This window comes from Leptidea sinapis, chromosome 40 (genome assembly GCF_905404315.1).
Source record: "Leptidea sinapis chromosome 40, ilLepSina1.1, whole genome shotgun sequence".
Lineage (NCBI taxonomy): Eukaryota > Metazoa > Arthropoda > Insecta > Lepidoptera > Pieridae > Leptidea > Leptidea sinapis.
This window is the reverse complement of record NC_066304.1, coordinates 5,143,952-5,153,105: the sequence shown is the minus strand read 5'-3', so window position 1 is coordinate 5,153,105 and position 9,154 is coordinate 5,143,952. Positions and strand designations below refer to the sequence as shown.

Sequence of the window (9,154 nt, the reverse complement as noted above, 5' to 3'; positions counted from 1 at the left end):
TTTGGTGTGAATAATTTTATTTATACATAACACAAATAAGAATAGTTAAATATGTAAGTTTTAGTTTCTTATTATAATAGCACCGGGTCTACCCCCAATTACTTTTCTTCTATTTCTACGATACACCCAAACACCTCCTACAAATAAAAAAAATGAAGCAAAAAAAATGCAGTGAGGCATGAATTTATTCACAGGGTTTATGTACGTACATACATACATATCTGTCGCATACGTTATTCCTACAATATTATAAAACAACAAATTGTTTAACATAACAAATTGTTTAGATTTGCAAGAGCGACATCTCAAGTAAATTTCCTAATATACAAAATATCAGGGTTGAGCAGGTTATCAACTGCAAAGTAGATCCTGTAGATGAAGCCACATCCTGAGAGATGAAGAATGTATACAAGATTTATGAACTTTACGTCACTAGAACAGTTGGCTCAGTTGGAATGAGCGCTCGCACGGAACGCGAGGGGTCGCGGATTCGAGTCCCGCATCATTCATAAACTTTGTTTTCAAATTTTATTTGTGTAATTAATCCCAGTAGTGAGGGTTATCACTTTAAAATATAACAATTTATGAGACAATTTAATTAATATTTAACACAATTTAACAAAATTTATTTACCCCAAAACTAGGCATAACCGATATATTTAATATACATATTCAAACATACATTAATACATATAAATCTCGATGACTCACAAACAAAAGTCCATATTCATCATATTATAAATGAAATTCACTTACCGGGATTCGAACCCGGGATCTCTGAGGTCTATGGGTCGTCAACAATAACATTATTATAGCAACTTGTGTTTGTAAAAAAAATTTACTTTTCAGGAAGCTTCCTGGTAGAAACTTTCTTGGTTGTTTGGTGACGTAAATGACGACACACCAATCTAATAAAGAATCATATATATGTTTTATAGGCAGTATTTTTTCACTAGATTCCCATATTTTTGATGGTCGGTTTGAATGAGGTTTCAATATGTTTTCGTGACAGCAAATGCATAATTTGAAAGTCAATATAAAATTTGTTAATTTAGATTTAATTTTCAAATTATAAGTGTTTTTTTCATCGGCCTTTTGGATCACTTCCCAAAAGAACTAGCACTTGAAGCAGCTTGGCCGCCACCTCTACCAACGTTGATGCTTATGCTCTTCGCAATGCTCAAGGAACCACCCTGTCCAGAACTTCCGTTACCAAGTCTATTCGGTGCAAGTCCACCAGGTCGTTGTCCAAACCTACCGGGTCCGAATCCATTTTGCCCAAATTGACCACGTCCCAATCCTCCACCTATTATAGGTGGTCTCAAACCACCACCAAAACCACCAGCTTGGGCATTTGCTTGGCTGAACTGTGGCGATCTCTCAACTCTTAAAGCTGAAAAAAATAAGGAATAATATAAGATTAAAATATCGTAATAATAAAATAACTATTTCGTAGATTTTAGACACGGTTCACCGGGCTGTAGAATTCGTATTCAAATTCGAATATTTTTATTCAAAATAGAATTTTAAACCCTTTCGAAAATTTATGCGTGATACCTTAGATCATTTATACATCTAGACAGACTGTCATCACAGTGACTCAACCGTGTAGTAGGCATAACAGCCTTTTTTTTATGGAATAGGAGGACAAACGAGCGTACGGATCACCTGTTGTTAAATGATCACCGCCGCCCACAATCGCTTGCAACACCAGAGGAATCACAGGAGCGGTGCCGGCCTTTAAGGATGGTGTACGCGCTTTTTTTGAAGGTACCCATGTCGTATCGTCCCGGAAACACCGCACAAGGAAGTTCATTCCACAGCTTTGTAGTACGTGGAAGAAAGCTCCTTGAAAACCGCACTGTGGAGGACCGCCACACATCCAGATGGTGGGGATGATATCCTAACTCGTGGCGTGTCGTGCGAATGTTGAATTCGGCGGCAGGAATCAGGTTTAACAGCTCTTCGGAACACTCCCCGTGATAAATGCGGTTTGTTTGTTTCTATGTATTAATATAACATTACGTAAGTAATTATTATATATTGACCACTTCTCAATCTCTCCACATAATTTTAAGCTATTTGATACGAAAATTTGAATAATTTAAACTAATATTATAAAGCGGAAACATTTGTGTTTTTGTACGTATGTTTGTAATGCTTTCACACAAAAATTAGTGGACTGATTTCAAAAATTCCTTCACCATTAGCAAGCTGTCTTCACAGAGTAACACAGGATGTAATTACATTTAAAAAAAAATAGGGATCCCTAATAAAATGCTATAATATAACCTAAGTTGTCATTTACACGTCTAGATAGCCTGTGACCGGCTGTGAAAATGGCAAAAAAATTGAGGTTGACTGTCAACCTCTTTTTTGAGCATTTCACGCACACTAACGCAAAGTGTCATACAAATCGCGAGTGTAAGACGTAGCTTGTCACGCACACTAAACTAATATTACTGGCGTATTTTTACCGGTTGCCTAACAGCAGAATATCTAGACGTATAAATTTTCTAGAGTGATACATTTCGTTAGAATAAAATTTATTATTTAAACATGAGAATGGTCACTCCATTACCAATCAATTTAACACATAAAATTGAAAATTATTTTGAATTTCTTAATACATTTTTTTGTACATTTTCTGGAATCATGTTGTAAAAGCATAAACTACTGAACCGATCAGAATAAACTTAATATCTGCATATATACCATATGATGCAGATATGTTTCGGAGAAGGTTTTAGTATATAATTTATGGCTATTTATCCGCAACTTTGGGGGAAGGTTTTAATTATGTAATTTAGTATAAAAGGCTTTTTCATTTTATTTTATTTTATTTATCCGCAACTTATATTTTTTTATTTAGAAATACCTATAAAATCACAATATAAATAATTCGTTCAACAATTTATTACTTTTTATGAAATAGTCTATATTATTTAAACACAACTCATATATTGGACGCAGCACCTTACAAACTAATTTCTTATGTATATTACAATTGCCTTTGTTAAATACTCTAGGTATTGATTGAAAAGAGTGGCCGTAGAGTTTCTTGTATGTTCTTCTCACGAGATCAACTTTTTACGACCATATGGTAAATTCAGTAATTTTTAAGACACACAGTAAATTCAGTAATTTAAAAGAAATATTTTTTACAAATATTTGTTTTGTTGATTCCAAAGCGCTTATCTTAAGGCTAATTGAATAAAGTTTTTTTGACTTTGAGTTTGAATGACATTTCATTACATATAGTAATGAGCGAGCGCGGAAAACTTAATATATAGGCAAAACAACGTTTGCCGGGTCGGCACTTGTATAAAATAAAATTTTAAACACTTCTAGAACGATAAAGGAAATAGTTAAAATGATTAAGTATGCCATAGAAACAATGAGATAAGATAATAATAATAATAATGGTGACACACTTTTCACACAAATTATCTTGCCCCAAGTTAAGCATATATAGCCTGTGTTATGGGTTACAAGACAATGATATATTTAATACAATATACTTACTTAAACATACATAAATTCATATAAACATACATATACATATACACATACATAAATACATTTAAACATCCATGACTCAGAAACAAACATCCATATTCATCATATAAATGCTTGCACCTACCGGGATTCGAACCCGGGACCTCTAGCTTTTAAAAGCGGTTTTAAAAATATATATTACCTGCGCTACTTAAATTTATAACAACAAGAAGAACACACAGTACATAGAACCGATACATTTTGATATGTGTGTGGTATGAGACTGAAGTGAAGCGATAAATTATGACCAACTTATATTGTGAAAAAATTTACCTCCTGTTCGCACTTGTATGGCTATTATTTGAGTACATAAGACATTAAGGTATGTCCACACCATAGGCACGCATTGATTTTCTAGCATGGTAGGCACTGTGGATATATCATTATTATAACACTAGAAATAAGGGATTGCTTGTTACTAATTCTAGTAGGCTTCATAAGATACATAATAGCTTTAAGGGTAAATGTATACACTTCTATAATAAGGTCGCAGCCACTGTTGAGGCATTATCTATAAATTAATTTAAATGTTTCATTAAAAAAATGGCTCTGTCGTAAATCCTATTACTCCACTGCTGAATATCTAAATGATCGGACAGCCTGGGACTAGATTGTGATTATTTTATAGCGATAGAAATGACTGTACAATATTGTATATTTTTATTGAAAAGAGCGCAAAAAGAGAATGCTGGGGACTGTCTTGCGCCGCTTCATCTCTCTCAGAGCGCCATTTGTTTCCGAAGCGGTAGTAGTATCTAGTAGTTATTAGAAATGACATCAAAAAGAATTCTAAAGGAATCAATTTTGAGAAAATAAATGCCTTTATGCCTTTATAATAGTATCTAGAGTAAGAAAAATTTTATGAGTGGTTGTTCAATAGGTGTTTGGTAATAAAATAACGGAACCAAATTAAACTCAATTAACTTTAACACTAGTGCTATATTTGTTTAGGTTCATAATGAGTTGGACACTGCCTAATTGCCTATATAATACGCACGCCCCTACACCAAAGACTTACAAAATACTAGCGTAGAGACAAAGAAACAGTGCGATAGAAATGAACATCTCTAATGGAGATACAGGAAGATAGAAAAGGGAAACGAATCTATTGTTACTTATATTTATTTATTGAGACACACAAACAAACAACAATAAATTATGGTGATTTAATAATATAGTTAACAGCTTAGTTTATGGATTGGTATCCGCTGCGCTCCAACTAGTGGGCGTGCTCGAGCCAGTCTCGAACAATGTGTGTCGTTGACGTGCCACATGTTTTGCTAATAATAGAAACTAAAATGACGTATTGTGTAGTAAATATTTGTAAAAATAATACTACAAGAAATAAGAAAGACACTGGGATCACATATCATCAGTAAGTATTTTGTATTTTATTAATTTCAATGTGAAATAACACGACGCGTATGAGTTCAATTGAGTGTCAAGATGCCACGCACACAAGCATCAATAGTTGCCATAATAAAAAGGCTATTCTAGGTAGTGCGGTATCTAGTTGGAGCGCAGCGGAGATCAATCCTTAATCTAAGGTTTACTGTATATTTTATACTGTATTGTAGTTCACTAATAACGTGCACAGAGTGTATTTTAAAAAGGTTACCAAATTTTAGCATCAGAATATATCATAAGCATAAAAAATAAAATATATATATGACATTTAAAATTATTACTATATGTAAACAATCATCCACGGATGACATTACCTTTAAAATATTACTAAGTAAACGCACCACTGACCTGTATAAATACCACTGGACAGGCTGTTCCATATGTTTGACAGTAATTTTTTTGTGTCTATTTGAAGCGCCACTTGCGAGCGTCCAGAGAACTAATTTTGACGTATAATACAAATGGCTGCGAAGGAACGTACAATACTCTGGAGTATTTTTATATTTTGAATTAATTTCGTTCGTTTTCCATGTTATTTATACTTCAGGAATCAACGTAATAAAGTACACATTTTTTTTTTGTAAATAGTTTTCCTATTGATGTTTGTTCAGCTGCGGTATTCATCACTATTTTAAGTACCGCAGACTCTCGCTACATGGCCAACAGCGCCAAAATGGCGAATATCGAACAGGCACAAAAGCACTTTGACAGCCGCCAGTCCAATGGTAAATAGTAGGGACTAGAGGTAGGACAACGCACACATTGACAAACCAAAATAAGTCAGGCGTTTTCGGGCTGTCGGGTCGTCTCATCGATACACGCTGGTGTATTCTAAGCCCACAGAATAATTCAATTTACAAAGGGTTTGGATCATAATATAAGATTATAATAAAGATATAGAAATATCTTGAAATACAGAAGTGAAGGCCCCGCTAAGACCAGTTCTTGCCAAAACCCTTTTTTTTATATAAGAGAGGTGATAAGAGAGGTGAGAACAGTACTCCATGTGAGGCCGAATTTGCGCCTTATAAAGTTGCAGGCGGTGGCTTTTAGTGAAGTACTGTCTCGCTTTACTGAGTACACCAAGCTTTTTTGAGGCCAGTTTGGCCTTCTCAACCAAGTGACCACGGAACTGAACGTCGCTCGATATATCGACGCCAAGTAAGGCTGTGGCAGTTAGAGGAGTGATCTCGAATCGAGGGGATACGACAAAGGGAGACTTTTTAGTGGTGAACGCACAAACTTGTGTCTTCTTGGGGTTGAATTGGACTAAATTTTGTCGGCCCCATTCCGAGACTTTGCAAAGCATAGTCTCGATTTCAGACACAAGTTTGTTCCGGTTCTCGTGGACGCTATCCCGGGACATGTTGGCACGGCCGGTGTAGGAAGCATACCCTGTGCTGTCGTCATAGCAATGAATAATGCTGATTTGCAGCATATCATTGATATGCAGAAGAAACAGCGTAGGGGATAGCACGCAGCCTTGCGGGACAAAAGCGTTTATGGGTCTTAAGTCTGAGCATGCACCGTTGATAACAACCTTGATGCTCCGATCAGCCATAAAGCTAGTGAACCATTTGCACAACTTCTCGGGAAGCCCATAGGATGGCAGTTTCGCTATAAGTGCTTTATGCCACACCCGATCGAAGGCCTTCGCTATGTCCAAACTCTCACCGCCAACCGCCAAGGGAGAGGCCCTTCGACTCAACCGCTTGCGCCCATTTATGGGTGAGGTTTGCAAGAAGATCACCAGCTGAGCGACCCTGACGCAAACCGTACTGGCAGTCGCTGATCAGCTGGTGCCCCTCTAGGTATCCCCAGAGCTGGAGGTTGATGATCGACTCCATTACTTTGGAGAAAATGGAGGTAATGGCAATGGGGCGGTAGTTGGACGGATCTGAGCGTACGCCTTTCTTAGGGATCGGGTGCACTAAAGCCGCTTTCCATAATTTCGGGACTACGCCTGATGAGTAGGAGAGCCAGAAAAGACGAGTAAGGACCGGCGCCAGTTCCGGAGCACATGTCCGCAGCACTTTATTTTTATTTAATACTTAGTAATTAAATTGACATCCAAACCCTCAACCAAGTCTACTGCTACCATATACATTGGGCAATGAAAATATTAAAATAAAAAAAAGAAATCTCTATTAGATATCAATATACTTATTAATTTAAGGAACATAATAGTAGATCGGTAAGTAATAAATGTTTTCATACAAATAAAATAACAATAGGTTCGAATAAAAATAATAATAATATTGACACACTTTTTACACAAATTATCTTACCCCAAGTTAAGCATGTATAGCGTGTGTTATGGGTTACAAGACAATTATATATTTAATACAATATACTTACTTAAACATACATAAATTCATATAAACATACATAAATACATTTAAACATCCATGACTCGGAAACAAACATCCATATTCATCATATAAATGCTTGCACCTACCGGGATTCGAACCACCGGGATAGAGCCTCTAGTTTAGTAGGTAGGATCGCTAACCACTCGGCTATACAGGTCGTATAATAATAGGGAAGACACTTCTGTAACTTCGACCTTATAAACAAAACAAAATATATTCTTATGACAGCAATAACAACCAATCCCGTAGGGACAAGGTGAGCAGGACGTTCAGCTGATGGTAATTAATAAGCCCTGCAGTGCTGCGTAGGATTCTTGTAAAGTTCTAAGCGGCACTACGTTTACGCTCGTCACCTTGTGACATAAGATGTTACGCCTCATTTGCCCAGTGCACTAACTACGACAACTAAAATAATACTAACACATTGTTGTTTCACGGCAGAAAAAAGCGCCATTTTGGTACCCATAATCTAGCCGGCAAAAGTTAGAGGAGCCTCCCACTGTTAAATTTATATTTCAACTAGCTGACCCGACAGACGTTGTTCTGTATATAATAAATAAAATAATGTTTTTTATGAATTTGTCAATAATATTTTATAACATCAAGAATTATTTCGTAAAATATGCTTCCTGTTGTTATAATGAAATTGATTCACAGCTGAACTGTCAAACCGTGCGTCAATAAATTCTCTCATAGAGAATATGTCCATACAAAACAAATATTGGAATTAAAAATAATTATGGGTCCCAAATCTAAATAAAAACTATCCTATCTCTCAAGTTATACCAAACTGCACTCCATGAAGTAATCCCCATTTAAATCCGTTCATTAATTTAGGAGTCCATCGCGGACAAACAACGTGTCACGTAATTTATATATATTAAGATTAAAAAGAGTTAATTTAAATAAAACTACAAAACAATTCATATCTTTGGTTTTAATTCTGAATATGAACTGAAAAATATAACCTTCATCACATCACACAATAGTTCCACACAAACTTAAGTAATTAGTAGAATGTTCATTTCCCAAAGGAACCAGCACTGGAACTTGCTTGAGAGCCGCCTCCACCCCCGATGCTGATACTCTTCGATATACTCAGTGACGGCAGACCGAAGCCGGGACCACCAATTCCAAAACCAGGCCGACCGAAGCTTCCATACCCGCCACCTCCAAATCTGCCCCCACCAAAACCACCGCCTCCAAATCCACCTCCTCCAAATCCTCCACCTCCAAAATGGCCCCCTCCAAATCCTCCCCCTCCAAAATGCCCCCCTCCATATCCTCTCCCAAAACCTGGTGGGCCTGGTGGGGGGTAGTAACCACCACCGAATCCCCCAGCTTGGGCACTTGCACTGGCTTGGCTAAACTGCGGTGATCTAGCCACTCTGACAGCTGTAACAGATTTTTTTTTAATATATTAGTGGACAGACAGGGTTAGAACTAGACTAATAGGACTTTTCTGAATTTTAAGAAGTGTAATTTTTAGAGGTGCACTTAAATTCTAGCAATAATAAATTCTTAAAATTAATGGAAGAGGTGAACAAGTTAAAAATCAATCGTTTCTAAATAACGCAGCTAAACATGGTTAACAAAATCCGTATTGTACTAAAAAACAGATTATCCTACCTCCTTCAGACAGTCCCAACATCACTAAAACAACAAAGCAAGCTAAACGAATCATAATTGAATATGCTACGGATTGTTCCAACGAACTAAATCATCTTGAAAATATACCCACAATTTATATTCATAATGAATGAGTCGGCAAAATTCCCAATTAACACTTAGACAAATATTAGCAAAGTATACATTGA

At 36.3% G+C, this 9,154-nt stretch overlaps 2 long non-coding RNA genes across 2 annotated transcripts; both read right to left on the bottom strand.

Annotated features, from left to right (window-relative positions):
• On the bottom strand, positions 1-3,844 carry LOC126976441 (uncharacterized). The gene is made up of 2 exons (XR_007731903.1): positions 3,701-3,844; positions 1-1,393 (listed from the first exon to the last, which is right to left on the bottom strand). It is a non-coding gene; the product is annotated as an uncharacterized LOC126976441 (long non-coding RNA).
• Positions 3,845-8,259: 4,415 nt separating this feature from the next.
• Positions 8,260-9,154, bottom strand: LOC126976444 (uncharacterized). The gene is made up of 2 exons (XR_007731906.1): positions 8,967-9,154; positions 8,260-8,732 (listed from the first exon to the last, which is right to left on the bottom strand). It is a non-coding gene; the product is annotated as an uncharacterized LOC126976444 (long non-coding RNA).